Raw genomic sequence first — 16,222 nt, 5'->3', positions numbered from 1 at the left:
CCCACTCAAAACACATATACCTTCTTACATGTTATGGAAGAAAATCGTGTCACATGGTTATTGCTACTTGGAGGAGACATAAGATGAGTTCTTATTCGCCTGTTTTTTAAATCTAGGAATCAAAGAACGTTTCAATAATTTAGTAAGGAAATGAAAGAGGAAATGGGTAAGATGTAGAAAACAAGGAGTACTTACCCCACACTGTGATATGGCAGTCTAGTTGTCATTTGTAATATTTTTACTTGCCTAGTTTAATATAGAAAATTTCTATTTTTTGAGTAATTTTAGACTGCGATTCATTATTGCCTCATTGGAATATCCTATTGTATAGATTTAGAATCACTTATTGGTAATTTATATAAAAATATTAGGAAATCCTTCAAACCCAATTTGTTCAAAGTTGACAATAATTCTATTCTTCACCCCATTCTCTTGCCACTGCCTGTGGCAACCTCATTTTGAAATTCCACATGAATTTAATTGCACCACTGTCGAACCAACTCTTGGAACAAGAGACTTGGGAATAAATTTGGACCCAGTTTTTCTTTTAATCCTTACCAAGCCAACAGAATATTTATTATTTTTATAAAGAAAACATTTGCTGATTCAATTGTTTATGTTCATTTCATTCTGGCAATTATTTTAATATCTTTTAGTAGGATAGAGGCAACCAACATTTTTCTCACTGGTTGCTCATATCCTATATCCTTTTCTCTATATTCTCTATGAATATTACTTTCAGAGTTATTTTTCTAGATGATTTCATGTCTTTCCACTATTCAAGTTACCACAGAGGCTCCCGTTGTTCGACTTTATAATAATGTCTTATACCTTTAGCAGGAAGAATAAGGCTCACCTTATTTTTGTTCCAGCTTACATTTTTAGTCTTATCTTTGGTCATATGTCAAAGACTAAATTTGGTACCCACTAAATCCATATGTTGAAGCCCTAATATCCATGTGACAGTGTTTGAAGGGATGGCCTTTATGGAGGTACCTAAGTTCAAATTGGGTAATAGGGCAGGGCTTTAATTCATTAGGGCTAATATCCTTAGAAGAAGAGAAAGAGAGACTTGAAGTATACAAATGGAGTAAAGGAAAGGTCATGTGGAGACACCTTGAGAAGTCTACTGTCTTTGAGTTGGAAGGAAAAACAAAAGCCAACCTTACCTGCATCTTAAACTTGGACTTCCAGCTCCAGAACTATGATAACATAATTTCTATTGTATAAGCCACCCAGTCTGTGTTATTCTCTTATGACAGTTTGAGCAGATAAATTCATCATTTTTCTTTCATCTACCATCATATTGTGCATACTATACTTTCCGTGTTAGCTGTGTGGTACTTGGTACTCCTTCCAGCACATGTTCTGAGGTTTTGGAACTCTGTTTTTCCAGAACAGTGATCCTTTTTAGCTGGTATTTCATAAAGGTCACTTTTCCTTTAAGTCTTCTGTAGAACCTGTTTAGCACTCTTGAAAGCATTTTGTAATCAGTTCTATCAGTTATTTCTGTAGGTGTTTGTATTTCACAGAAAACTAGGATTTACTTAGTCAAAGCATATGAGAGTCAAATTACCTTCACTTTTGTTTCAAAAATCCCTAAGCACATGGCCTCGAAAAAATAGATGCTCCGTAAAATATCAATTGGCATAAAATGCTAACAAAAGTACATATAATGAATTATCAGGGTTCAGAGGACAGATATTACCAGTTATCAGTGATCGAGAATGTAGCATCATTTTTTGGCTCTATGATATTAAACATATTTTAATAGCTAAAATACATCCAATTTAAGCAAGATATAGGCAAAGGATTATGAAACTATGGTGTAAGTTCATATAGGAAAAAAAACCCTTATTTGCAAGATTGAAAATGAATGAAAAATTATACTTTTTTTCTCTCTCTCTCACTTGCTTTCACTCACACACATCAGGTTACTCAACTTAGCTCTAGTAGCCAATATGCTAATATGATCAGAAATGTATTTAGGGTTAAGGAAGCCTAAGTCTTGAATGAAAAAATTAAAAATAAGTATATATCTAATTTTGAATTAACAGGAGGTGTATATTACTTAACTTTTATTTATTTTATTGCAAAAGCATTTCTTTGCATAGTCTATATGAGCATAGACTATATGAGACTGTATAAGGTTTAGGAGAAAGCAAAATTATTTATTTGATAATCACATATTTCACTATGTAAGATGCTTTTCACAAAATATTCTTCTTACACTATGCTTCTTACATTATCAGAAATGTTTTGAATATGGAATACCGTTTCTGCAAAAATTTATGTTTTAAGAAGAATGTTGGGTAGAAACAGTCAAGGTCATGTGTGTGACCTCAACCTTTTATTTTACTTTGCTTTTCTGTATCATGGTGGTTAATAGGTATAGAAATGAATAGTATGATTACTTTTAATAATGAAATCAAGGCAGTTTGAAAAGAATATGGAAATGCATGACATTTTGTGACAGACATTTTGTCTATGAGCCTTTATTCTTTCCTTTTTTAGTGAGTGTATTACACTATTTGCATATTTAGTGTAAAGATAATAGGTTTTCTCTATGGTGAAACTTTTTGATAATTTATTCATAATTGAATTGAGCTCTTAGTTGGTATCTTGTGTGTATGTAAGTTTGTATAGTTTAGCATCCTTGTATTATATTGCATGAGTTACTGCTTCAAAAAATTATGCACCAAGGAGATAAATGTCAAGCTGAAGAAGTTCAAATTCTTAATTAAATCACCTGTCTTTTTTTCTCAGATACAGTGTACAGCAAATGGTCTTTTCAATTTTAACCAACACTGAGTTACTCTCTTCAATTTACTAGCTTTTTTTCTTAGCTGCAAAATCACTTTTCTGATTATCTCTTCTTAGTCTTATAAAATAGTTAACAAAAATGTATTGTTTAATACATTTATTTTTGGAGTGTGTGATTACTGTCAGTTGTATGATATTTTCAGTTTTTTCAGGGAAGTGTTGTATATTAACAATCATTGTACTCAAGTTGAATAAAACATTGTCTTTTAGAAATGATTAGAAAATGGTAAAATGAATGTAAGTTGATGGATACCAATGATTTTACAAGCCATTCAGAAATGACTCCATGTGATTTACATAAGCTTTAACCCTTCAGTTTTAATGTGAGCTCAACTGAATTACCACATATATTGCAGTCATTCATACATTGCAATACCCTGGGATTCTAGAGTTTAAAAAATATAAGGTTGTTCTCTTAGTGCTAGCAGGTTAAACCTGTTAGAAAATGTACAATAACTTTTTAAATAAAAGCAGTGATGACTACATCAAACCTACTTTGGAGTAAGCTGTTCCTATAGTCATTGGGTAAATTAAAATACATTGATAAATTTATGAGTTTTATCTAATACATGAAACAGGTAATGAATACATTAAATATGTATTGTCTCTATACAGTTGTCCCTTAATATCCATGGAAGATTGCTTCCATTATCCCCCATGGATACCAAAATCCACAAATGCTCAAGTCCTTTATATAAAATGATAACATTTGCATATAACCTATGCAAATCCTCCCATATACTTTAATCTCTGCACTATTTATAATAATAACATATAAATTTGATGTAAATAGCTGTTACTTTGTATCTTTTAGGAAAAAAAAATGTCTATACATTTTCAGTACAGATGAAATCATCCATCTTTTTTTTCCCTGAATATTTTCTATCCATGTAGTTTTGTGGTTAATCCATGGATTCATTCATGGAACCCAGGGAGGGCTAACTGTACTGGCTTCCCTGTAACCTTTGAGAAACTGCTTCTCCTTTACTCCATATAATTAGGGTGAAGTCACGAGTCCAACGATCCTGATTTTCATGTCGTAAAGATGCATATAAGACCCACGTTGGCCTATTTGTGTCAGTTCCATCTCCTTGGGTACTGTGATTGTATGGGGGTAGGGGTTAGTAAGTGACTCAGGCAAAGCCAGAATTCTTTCACTGATAAGAGCTAAAGATGTTGTCCGATTGAAGCTACAAATGGCAGTTTTAAAAATCAGAACAAATTGCTTAAGAGGTTAGTATAGAATAAATCAGAGCTTATTGAGAGAGAGGTATGAGGCTGTGACAATATGCGTGCAGTTATGTATGTGCACGTGCATATAGACTTGCATGAGTTTGGCTGAAGGAAAAATATTTGATAATGCTTAGTTTTTTCACACTGATTGAACAAAATACCACAAGTTGGTAGCTTATAAATGACTGTAATTTATTTCTCAAAGTTCTTAAATCTGGGAAGTTCAAGATCAAGGTACTGGTGAGTATTTATTCTTCATCAACAGAATCTTTTCTGCTGTGTTTTTACATGGTGAAAAGGGCACACAAGCTTGCTTGGGTCTGTTTTATAAGATCACTGATATCATCCATGAGGGCTTCACCCTCATGATCTAATAGACTTCAAAAGGTCCCACCTCTTAATATCATCACACTGGAAATTAAGTTTTAACATAGGAATTCTGGGGCAATACCAACATTCGGACCATAGAAATGCTATTTGATTTTAATTCTGTTTGGACTAATCCATTTCTTTTATTTATGATAATAAAGTGTAAGATGAGATCTCTCCTCATAATTACTTATTAAGTTTACAGAAGATTAGTGCTGACTATAGGTATGATGTTGTCTTCAGCAGTTCTCTAGAGCTTTTTCATCTTGCTTGACTAAAACTTTACATCTGTGATCAGTAACTCCCCATGTTTTCTTTTCTCAACCCCTAGCGACCACCTTAAACTCTCAATTTGTTTAATTTAGATACCACATATAAGTGAAATCACAACATATTTGTCTATTTGTAATGAACGTATTTCAATTATCATAGATTTTCAGGTTCATTCATTTTGTTGTCTATGCAGAATATTTTCTTTTTTTGGCTGTGTAGTATTATTTTGCATACATATGCTACATTTTCTTTATCTACTCATCCGGCAATGAACATTTGGGTTGTTTATTTTGGCTCTGGTGAATAATACTGCAATAAACATGGAAGTGCAGGTATGTCTCTGAGGTCCTTATCTTAATTATTTTACAAAAATATTCAAAAGTGGGATTGCTGTATATGGTTTTGTGGAATATCCATATTGTTTTTTATAGCTTCTGTACCATGTTGCATTCTCACCAGCAGTGTGCATGGGTTCCAATTTCTCTACATCCTTGAAAATATTAGTTATCCTTTTATTTATTTATTTATTTATTTTTTACATAATAGCGTTCCTGACATTTCTAAGGTGCCATGGAATTGTGCTTTTTATTTGCATTTCCCTGATGAATCGTGAGGCTGAACATTTTTAAATATAGTTATTGGTCATTTATATGCCTTCTTTGGAGACATGCCTGTTCAATGTTTTGCCTATTTTTAAAACAGATCACTGATTTATTTACTATTACATTGTAGGAGTTCCTTATATACTTTGGAGATTAATTTCTTATTAGAAATATGACTGACAAATATTTTATGTCATTTCATAGGCTGCCTTTTCACTCCATTGAATTGTTCTTTTGCTGTTTATTGGATAAAGTCACTTTTATTTTCATTCATGAGTTACATTTTTGTTTTATGTTTTACTTTTCATTTTTTAAGAAGTTGGTTTAAGTTTAGTATCTATTACTAGCGAGCTTTATTAATTAGAAATTATACTCCCAACTCAATAAAATATTTTAAAGATTATCTCACAATTAAAATGCTGTAACAATAGTATTATTTTTATGAGCTACAACTACAATATGTAAATACTGTTTTCATTTTTCTCCTTAATGTCATTTAAAAAAAGAACATTTTTGCCTCAAAATGTATATTTACATGTTCTTCCTATAATAAAAAAAACTTCAGAATAGCCAACTTTACCTTAAATTTTATTTTAAATCTCTGTGTGAGCAATAAATATATTATTAAGACTTTATTATATACTAGATAGAGAAAGAGACTGAAAGCCAGCCAGACAGATTGAAGTTACAGCCTCCCTTTGTACTTGCGGATTAGTTGAGAAGGTAGTACAAAGAAAGTAAGAAGGAACTCAACAAACAGAATTCAATACACTAAATTTTTTGACTAAAATGAAGACGTAATTTATGTTTAAAGGTATTCCAAAAATATTGTGATGAACAAGCATTGACCACTTTCAGGGAGAAGTGTTGTGTATCAGAGTGGTGACAGCCTCTAACAGGGCTTACGTAAACAGCATATGATAGAAGGTAATTACATGGAGAAAAGTTTTACACAAAACCCAGCTTCACTCATTGATAAATTGGATAAAGACATTGTGACACATATACACCATGGAAAACCAGGCAGCCATAAAAAAGAATCAATTCATATCCTTTGCAGGGATGCGGATGAAGTTGGAAGCCATCATTTTCAGCAAACTAACACAGGAATAGGAAACCAAACAATTCATGTTCTCGCCTGGAGGGGAACATCACACACTGGGCCTGGGGGGTGGGGGCAAGGGGAGGGAGAAAATTAGGACAAATACCGAATGCATGCAGGGCTTAAAACCTAGATGATGGGTTGTTAGGTGCAGCAAACCACCGTGGCACATGTATACCAATGTAACAAACCTGCATGTTCTGCACATGTATCCCAGAGCTCAAAGTAAATTAAAAAAAATAGAAATAAAAATCTTCTTTGTCGGGGATTATTACTACATTTTTCACTGATTTGAGAGAAACGTGCAGCTTTCTATCTTTGAATGAATACACTTGTTGGAAATCATATTTATTTCCATCTTAAAAGTATAGTCCTCGTGAACAGAGGTATAAAGTCCTAAGAAGGCCTCAGTGACTAGGAGGTATCATTTATGTTTGCAGTAAGTGCACATGGAAGGCAAATCAATGATTTATGTATTTTTTTCTATAAGGTTTAAGCAGATAAAGAAGAACTTTTGCAAAATGTCACTTGAAAGTCAAGATAACATAGAAACTTACAGACGCTTCTCAAGACAATGAGAGCAATGAAATTGTTTCTCCTTAAATCTCAAATAGTGTTTATTAAATATAAAGATAGAAGAGTCAAAAGTCTGAACATTGTGAGATCTTCTTTTCAGAAACTTGTTTTTTCTCTCTACATACACAAGCTTTACTTACTATGCAGGAAACTATGGAATTGTTTTCCCTTGTAAGTAAAAAAGTTGAACAGTTTTTACCTCAGAAATAACTTGTGTTAGTAGTGGCCTTCTACTATGTATTACATCTTACACTCATTTATGTCTTTATATGGAAATTAGGATTTTAGCATCTAAAATATGCAGTGTTCTTTTCTAGGCACCACAGGGCTAGAGTTTCTGACATGTTTGACAAAGGTTTTGCCCTCATTGAAGGTATACTCTAATGATACCATAATAATAGATATAAGCAGCAATGTTATTATACATACATAATAAAGGTAGCTTTATAATTATATTCCTATTCATCTTAATTTTCATTTTAGTAACTATTTTGTATAGGTTATATAAATACACATTATGTATTGTTATGAACGAGTAGCTTTGTAGCTTTGGTTAAAGTTGGGTGATTTTAATATGGTAAGTATGGGAGTATTTTTTTTTTAAAGTAGTAATTGCTAGGCAAATATGTTAGCTGCTATTATATTTTTAAAACACAGTAAAATGCACTGTCATTATTCAATTAAATTGAATGACCAGGTGCTTGCTTAACCTCCCATTTAATTGGGTACTTGATTTTTCCATCTGAAAGATTTTTCTTCAAGTGTGTTGCCAAGTACCCAATGTATTTTCAACTTATATTCAGTTCTTGATTATCTCCTGGGATTACTCCATTATAGATTACCTGTAACAAACCTTGCTTTTCAGAACTTATTGACATTGCTATCTTCTACACTTCTAATTAAGTCATTTTCTGACATTCAGGCTGTTTCTCCAACTAGTAAATTCTGTTTTAAAAGTCAAACTAGTTTCTGATTGCATTTATACATTGTAAATTTCAGCCAACCATCATAGTTGAATACGTTTTTCAATTTAGATATTCAAAATTTTTAATGCATTAGGGAATACCTTCTTCTATTCAGGAAAGTAAATCCAATAAATCAAAATGTTTAATGGCCATATTCAAGTCTAATTCATTACAAATCAGAAATATGGCAGTGACTGTGAGACATAAGGTCATAAAAGTTGTATAGTTTTTCCTGTATTTGAAGAATGTGAGTGGATTGCAAGGGTACAGGTATCGATTCTTTGATTCTTCTCTCAAAGCATCTTTTCCACCAATAAACTGATTTTTAAAATTAAATTTTAAAGAAAAGAAACATTTTTCCTAATTATAGCATTTTAATGCAAATAACTAATTCAAAAATGAGTAATTCTGAGATTAGTAAATAGGCAAAATTCTAAGCCTTTGTATATGGCACTCTTGACAGGGAAGTAAGATACACGTTCTCTCTCTCTGTTTCCATTAACCCACTTTCAAGGGTCAAGTCCTGTGGGTACTTTGCATCATTATTTTAGGTTTTTCACATATGTGTAACTTTTAAGGAGAATTAAATAATTTTGGCATGAATAAAATATGAGTAGTGAACCTGTATATCCAGTCTAAATAGTTAAAAATTCAACACAAACTATTTTGAGTAATATTGAAGATTGGCTAAAAATGTCTTTGGTAGACTTTGAATGTGTCTATTAGTATCTATCAATCTACTAGTATCAATTAGTATCATTTATCTAACTATCTTTCTATGAGGTAACTATCTATGTATTTTTGTGTCCCTGTATTATAAGTATATAAGAGCTTACTAAAAGGATCTGAGCAACACAATTAGGGATATTTCTAGCCAAACAGAAATAAATACATCACAGAAACTGGTTTTTTTATTTCCTTTTTTTTTTTTGAGATGGAATTTCATTCTGTCACCCAGGCTTGAGTTCAGTGACAGAAGCTCAGCTCACTGCAATCTTTACTTCCTAGGGTCCAGTGATTCTCCTGCCTCAGCCTCTGAAGTAGTTGAGTTTACAGGTTCCTGCCACCACACCTGGTTAATTTTTTTTTTTTTTTTTTGTATTTTTAGTAGATACTGGGTTTCACCATGTTGGCCAGGCCGGTCTTTAACTTCTGAACTCGTGATCTGCCTGCCTCAGCCTCTGAAAGTGCTGGGTTTGCCAGCATGAACCAACGCTGGTTTTGTATATCATAGATAAAAATTACATTTTGATGACTTAGTCATGTTATTCAACCTTCCTATACTGCAGTTTCCTCTTCCAAAAGCAGGGCAAATAGCTACCTAACAGAATTATTTTGAATACCGTATATTAAATATACAATGGTGTTATTTTGTTTTCCGTTGTTCTCTGTGTATATGTCCTGATTAGTTCTGTTTCCCTAATCCTTCAAAGTTACCATCAAAGCATAAATAAATTTATAGCAAGATAGTGTTTTTACCTATAAGACAAAAGGTTCATTGCCCTTTCTGTTTTATTAATTTATTGATTCATCTAAGACATAATTTGGAAACATACGTATATGCCAAACACCGTTATAGGTATTAGAAAAAAGTGGTTTAAAATAAACAAGCTTTTTTTTTTTCTAACAGAGCTTACTGACTAGAGGAGAATATGGATAATGAATATACTATAAAATGAATTTAATTACAGTGGTAAGTACTCTAAATAAATCAAAGTATACTAATGAGATAGAGAATCATGAAGATCTATTTTATATAGTACTTAGGAGAGGTATTTTTAAACAATTCCTATTTAAACAGATACCTGAATAAATGAATGAGGCAGTTATTTGAATGTTTGGAGAATAATTACATAGGAAGAAAAAAAGTTGAGAAAGCCAAAAAAGCATTGGTATGGTTGTATTACATCAGTTTGGTGTGATTATGGAAATAAAAGTTTAATAGAGGAACTTGATAGAAAATGAAGCTGAAGAAACACATATAGACTGAGCCCTGAAAGCCCTCATGTGAATCATGGTAAGAATTTTAAATTGTATTTAATATTTGAGGTGTTAGAGTATTGAGACAGAATGACAAAAATATAAAGTGTGTTTTAAGAATTTTCACTGCTATGTGGAGAATGTAGAGAAAGAAGAGTAGAATTATGAAGATCAGTTTGAAGCCTTTGCCACGAAATGTATTAAATTTGTTTCCTATTGGATGAGAAAATTCACACATTATTCCACAAAATAAGTCATTTCACTATCATCATCTGATAATATTTTCATAAAAATAGAAAAATATGCTCTCTCTCCACACTTAGTGACTTCCCTTTGTTTGGAAAAAAATACAGCATAAAAGTCATTGGGCATAGTGTTATAAAATGAATAATTATGGATAAAAGATTCAAGAATTATGGACATCTTTCAATCCCAAAAGATAAAGCACTTGCTAAGTTGATGGCACTACTGGCTATTACCCTTTGCTCTTTCCTGTATGTGTACACTTGCACATGTAACTTTACAATATGGTCTATAATGGGCAAGACATTCTGCACTGACCCTTGATTCTGAGCTCAGTCACTTGATTAACTTTTTTTTTGCATAAATATAAGGGCATAAGTGCAGTTTAGTTACCTGGATATATTGCATAGTGGTAAAGCCTGGGCTTTTAGTGTAACTGTCACCCAAATAATGTACATAGTATCCAACAAGTAGTTTTTCCTCCCTCACATCTCTCCAACCCCCTCAACATTCCAAGTCTCCAATGTCTATTATTCCACATGTTATGACCATGTGTACATATTATTGAACTCTCACTTATAAATGAGAACATATGGTATTTGGCTTTGTGTTTCTGAGTTGTTTCTCTAAGATAGTAGTCACCAATTCCATCCATGTAACTAGAAAAGATATTATTTTATGATTTTTATGGGTAAATCATATTTCATCCATGTTGCTACAAAAGACATGATTTTATTATTTTTATGGGTAAATAATATTTCATTGTGTATATATGTCACATTCACTTTGAAATGTTAGCAAGTATGATATAGAGACAAGGAAAAATACTTGAGAATTTCAGGTACTACACTTTTCCTATGCTATTAACATAAGGAGGACACGCCTAGGCTGGTCTAATGTAAAATATTAGAAATATATGGGCCAGAGTCATTAGGCATTATATGTCTTAGCCAAAACTATCAGAGATTAACACAAATCTAACCAACATCCAAGAAGCAGATCCTCATAGCCAACTTCTAGCTTATATCAGCTAAAGCACTCAAATTCCTCAGATAATACTAATGTCAATCAGGTTGTGTGATTGTAATGCAATATAATTGTCACAATATGTAACTGATACAATAGTTCAGAGATGTGAGTTAAATAAATTTATATAAAAACTTTTCTGGAAGGATATTAATCCATTATGAGACTTACTTCTTAGCATTTGGAAGTTTTTGGTATTACAAATAACCACATATGTTTATGGATTAAATTAGCAAAGAGGATTACTTTCCTCTTTCCCACGTAGAACCCTAGAAAAAGTCAGTTTCACAAAATGGAAGGGGTCTAAGTGATGCAAAGGCATCAGGAAATTGTAGGACAGAAAACTGCAAGTTTCTTAACATCTCTCATTCTACACACACCCTACACTTACCCCTCCATGGCTGTCACTACCCTTCTGTTTGGTCCTTATAGCACCTGGGATAGGGTTCTGTAATTATTGCGAGCCCCACTTGAAATCCACACCCCACACAAAAAAATACATGAGAGATACCATATAGTGCTGATGCAGTAAGTTACCTGAAGGTCTTAGAAGTTCACATGAGGCTGAGAACAGAATGTAATCTTAAAAAGGAGACACTGAGCCAGCAGGGGAAGATACATTGGGTACTTCACCAGAAGATGCAGTAAGGATTGAGACATAGCACAGAGAAAAACATTCGTAAACTAGAGTGTACCCTTGGATAAAGGAAGCATTTAAAAATTCTGGAATACTAAGTATTTACAACTTAATAGACATAATCTAGAGCTTGTTTCTTTGACATGTCTTTCCTATTACCTGGTATGTGCCAAGTATTGGTCTATACTCTGGGGATGCATCGAATAATTTTAAAAAGAGACAAAAGGAGAAACTGAGTAAATCTGTTACTGAAATAAATCAGAAGTGATTGTTAATTTACATGAATTTCACTAGATCTGATGCTTTTTTTCTGGATACTGAGTGTGAATGGCAAGTTATGAGAAAGTTAAATAGTTATGGAGAAAAATAGTTTATTTCTACATATTTGGGTTAATGCCGTAAAACTGAAACCAATGCCAAGAATAAATGATGTATTTCATCTCTTTAATGATATCTATTTTCATAATGATGAATATTTTTATATTAGTATGTCTATGAAGATGTTTGGATTCTAGAGTAACTGTTTAAGAAAAACAGCATGAATTTTCAGAATAAGAGAACATTCCCTAATAACAAAATATATCATTTGATATAACTATCCTTATTTATTTTCTTTGCTGTAATGGGAAAACAAAAATTAGCAACTTAATTAAACAAAGTACTGGATATTTGTTTCTTTCTTGCTAACTGTGAATGATCGTCTGAAAGGTCAAAAGTGGTGATTATATGAAAAATAATATGGCATAACTTTACAAATATTTAAAATGCATTAAAGTCCATTAAAATTATGTTTTGGCTTCTGAAAGTACAAAATGTCTTTCCTAGAAATATTTGTATTTTAGACCTGGCAGAACTACGATTCTTTCACATTTTAAGTAAGAACAATGTGAAACGTGGCTGCAGCTGTCTCAGAGGAACCCTCAATCAATTGTTTTACTGCTTTTCCTAACTCTCATTTATGTAACTGTAACAGATATTGCCAATAGAGCAACTCCAAGAAAACATTACAAACCATTAAACAGTAAGGGTTTCTGACCTGTTGTTTTCTTCTAGTAAAGGGGATATGAGAATCGAGAAAAAACTGAATGAGTCAAATAGCCAGATTCATTCCAAACAGAGCATCACACACACACACACACACACACACACACACACACACACACACACAAGCAAGAAGTTAGAACAGAAAGTGATATCTCTAGCAGCTCAGATCAACAAATATGTAAACTTTTCATACAGTAACCTAAACAGTAGATTAAGTCAGGTTCACCATAAATAGATAATCTAGGACTTGTTTATTTTACATATATTTACTGATCACCTTGTATGTGCTAAGTATTGGTCTAGACTCTGGGGATGTGGCAAATAATTTTTAACAAGAGAGAAAATTTTACCCTTTGGGATGTGACAAGATAGTGTTTTTTTCTTCATTTTTTCCTTTTCTTCATTTATTCAACAAATATGTAATGAAGACCAATGATGGGGTGATAGAATGATGATTCCTAAATCTTCTTTGATGAATACACAGGTTGGCTTTCTGCCCTCATAATGATGGAAGTATAGTGCATTTGTATGCCTTTAGAGTTGTAAAAAATAAGTGACTTGATTTTCTAAAAATATTATTATCTAAACTTTGAATTCAGAATTGTAAAATATGAGAAGTAAAGTTAATTAATGGATTTAAAGTCTTTAATTGTGAAAGTAGCGTGGGTGCTAAGCAGAAATTTTACTAGTCTCCACTCTTTAGCAACCCTTTGATATTTCCAACATTTTAACATCTGTTTTAAACTAATGAACTCTATTGAACCAATTACTGACCATTGGTGCAAAAATAATTGTGGGTTTTGCCATTACTTTTAATGACAAAGCCAATAAAATACAATATGATTTGTATTTAAATGATACATTAAGATTTTTGTTTTTAAAATTCTAAGAGGTGTATTCATAGTCAACAAAGTTCAAATTCCTGCTTTGTGGACAGTGAAGGTATTTCAATATGATGCAATATGATGTTTTATTTAAAGTTATAAGGAGCACATTTGTAGTTAACATAGTTTTAATCCCTGCTTTGTGGACAATGAAGGTATTTCTGTTGATGAGATCTCTCTGGCTCAATTATCTACTTAATTACATCCAGTTGGGCAGACACAACTGCTAAGGCACAAGGAAACCCATTTTGTAAGTGAACCCTGACCCATTTAGAAGAAGCGCTTCTTGGTTCCCATTTTCCCCAAACTGTGCATGAATAGTTGACCAGCTTCTATGTACAGTCTTTAAAATTCTTGCAGCTATCCTCATTTCACAAATTGCTCTTTTCCTGACAACAGACTCATTCAGTTTTCCGAAATTTTGAAGAGACTCTTCACTGGGATATAAATGGTAGTTGCCAGAGGAAAAAAAAGCTTGCTTTTTCATCAATCAGGCTCAATAGAAAATGAAGTCTACTGTGAAATTGTGCTTCTGTCATTCAAGGTCAAGAAATAGTTAAGTAACATCACTCAAGGATTCTGAAGCTAGTCTTCCCTATCCTTGTTTCAGAATCAATGAGTTTGCTTCTTCCTTTTAGTGCCCTTTACCTAGAGGGAGTAAAACAACTTTATAAGAGGGAAATTTTATTACAAAATAGAAGAAAATATGTTTATTTATCATATAATAGAAGAAAAAACTTTCTTATGTCAGACTGTTTCTCTTCCTAACATGGTCTTCAGGTTCATTTGCCTTCATAGGCAAATGATTTTACTCTGTACTTTCTTCCACTCTGCTCTGTATTATGGAACCCTGAGTTTTATTTTCTATATAGATTATTGTATCCTCTGGCTTCTTATTAAATACAGCTGTGAGAGGGAAAATTAGGGCATTAGCAGAAGAAGTCATGGAGGTTGGGTATTCAGTGCTGGCTGCATTTAAGATGGGCAAGAATTAGACTGGATTTCTCCATGGAAGCCACAGTGCCTTGGGTCACATCTCTGTGTCCCCATACAAATCTTATGCTGAATTATAATTCTGATCATAAAAAGTGTATGTCACTTCCCCCCTTCACTCTCTCTCCCGCCACCATGTGAAGACATGCTTGTTTCCCCTTCACCCTTCTGCCATGATTGTAAGTTTCCTGAAGCCTCCCCAGCCATGCCTACTGTACAGCCTGTGGAACTGTGAATCAGTTAAACTTCTTTTCTTTATAAATGATCCAGTCTTAGGTAGTTCTTTAGTGTAGTATGAGAACAGACTAACACACCTTTCTACATTTTTTCTTCTTTGGCTCTTTACAGCCTAGAAATGTTAACTGTTCAGATAGCTCTGCAGTCTCAAATAGGAAAAGTCCTCCTCAGCCAGAACTTGTGAAAAGAAAATTATAGTGAAAGATAACCTCCCCAAGGCACCCACCAATATTTATTTATATTATTTATTTATTTAGATAATTATTCTAACAATATGAGATAACGTCTCATTGTGAATTGGATTTTTATTTCCCTAGTTATCAGTGATTTTGATCAATATTTATATAACTGGTGGCCATATGTGTGTCTTATTTGGAGAAATGCCAATTTAAGTCTTTGGCCCATTATTTGAGTTGCTTAAGTGGATTTGGTGGTTATTCTTTGTTTTTATTATGTTATACTTTTGAGTTATAGTAGTCCCTTATGTATTTTGGATAATAACCTCTTATAAGATAAATGTTAGGAATTACTTTTTCTAATTTTATAGATTTTTTCCCATTTATTGATTATTTCATTTGCCATGCAGAATATTTTTAATTTGTGTTATATCCCCAGTCTATTTTTGCTTTTCTTGCTTGTGATTTTACTCTTATAGCCAAAAATTCCTTGCTAAGACCAAGGTCTGGAAGCTTTTCCCTATGTATTCTTCTAGGATTTTGCAGTTCAGGTCTTAAGTCTTTAATCCTCTTTGACCTGTCTTTTAGGTAATACATAAATAAATGACCACTTTCATTCTTTTCCGTGTTGCTATCCACTTTTTCAAATGCTATATGTTGAAATATTATTATTTTTCTATTGTGCATTATGGCATAATTTTCAAAGATCAGTTGCCTGTACATGCTTGGATTTATTTCTAGCCTCTTCACTCTGTCCCATTAGTCAATATGTCTGTATGCTAGTATCAGAGCGTTTTATTTGCTGCAACTTTGAAGTATGCTTTGAAATTTAAAAAGTGTTTGTTTTCGTTTTGTTCTTTATCAAGATTGTTTTCTCTATTCAGCGTTTGTGTATATCCATACTAATTTAAAGCCTCTTCATAAATAAACATAAAGTTTTTTAAGATAGAGATTTTGAAAGGAACTGCATTGAACCTGTAGATCACTTTGAGTAGTATGAACATTTTTTAAAATGTAATTCTTTCAATCCATGAACATGGGTTTTTTTTTTTGTTTTTT

This window comes from Cebus imitator, unplaced genomic scaffold, assembly GCF_001604975.1.
Source record: "Cebus imitator isolate Cc_AM_T3 unplaced genomic scaffold, Cebus_imitator-1.0 Scaffold7, whole genome shotgun sequence".
Classification (NCBI taxonomy): Eukaryota; Metazoa; Chordata; class Mammalia; order Primates; family Cebidae; genus Cebus; species Cebus imitator.
Note: the sequence above shows the minus strand (reverse complement) of the source record.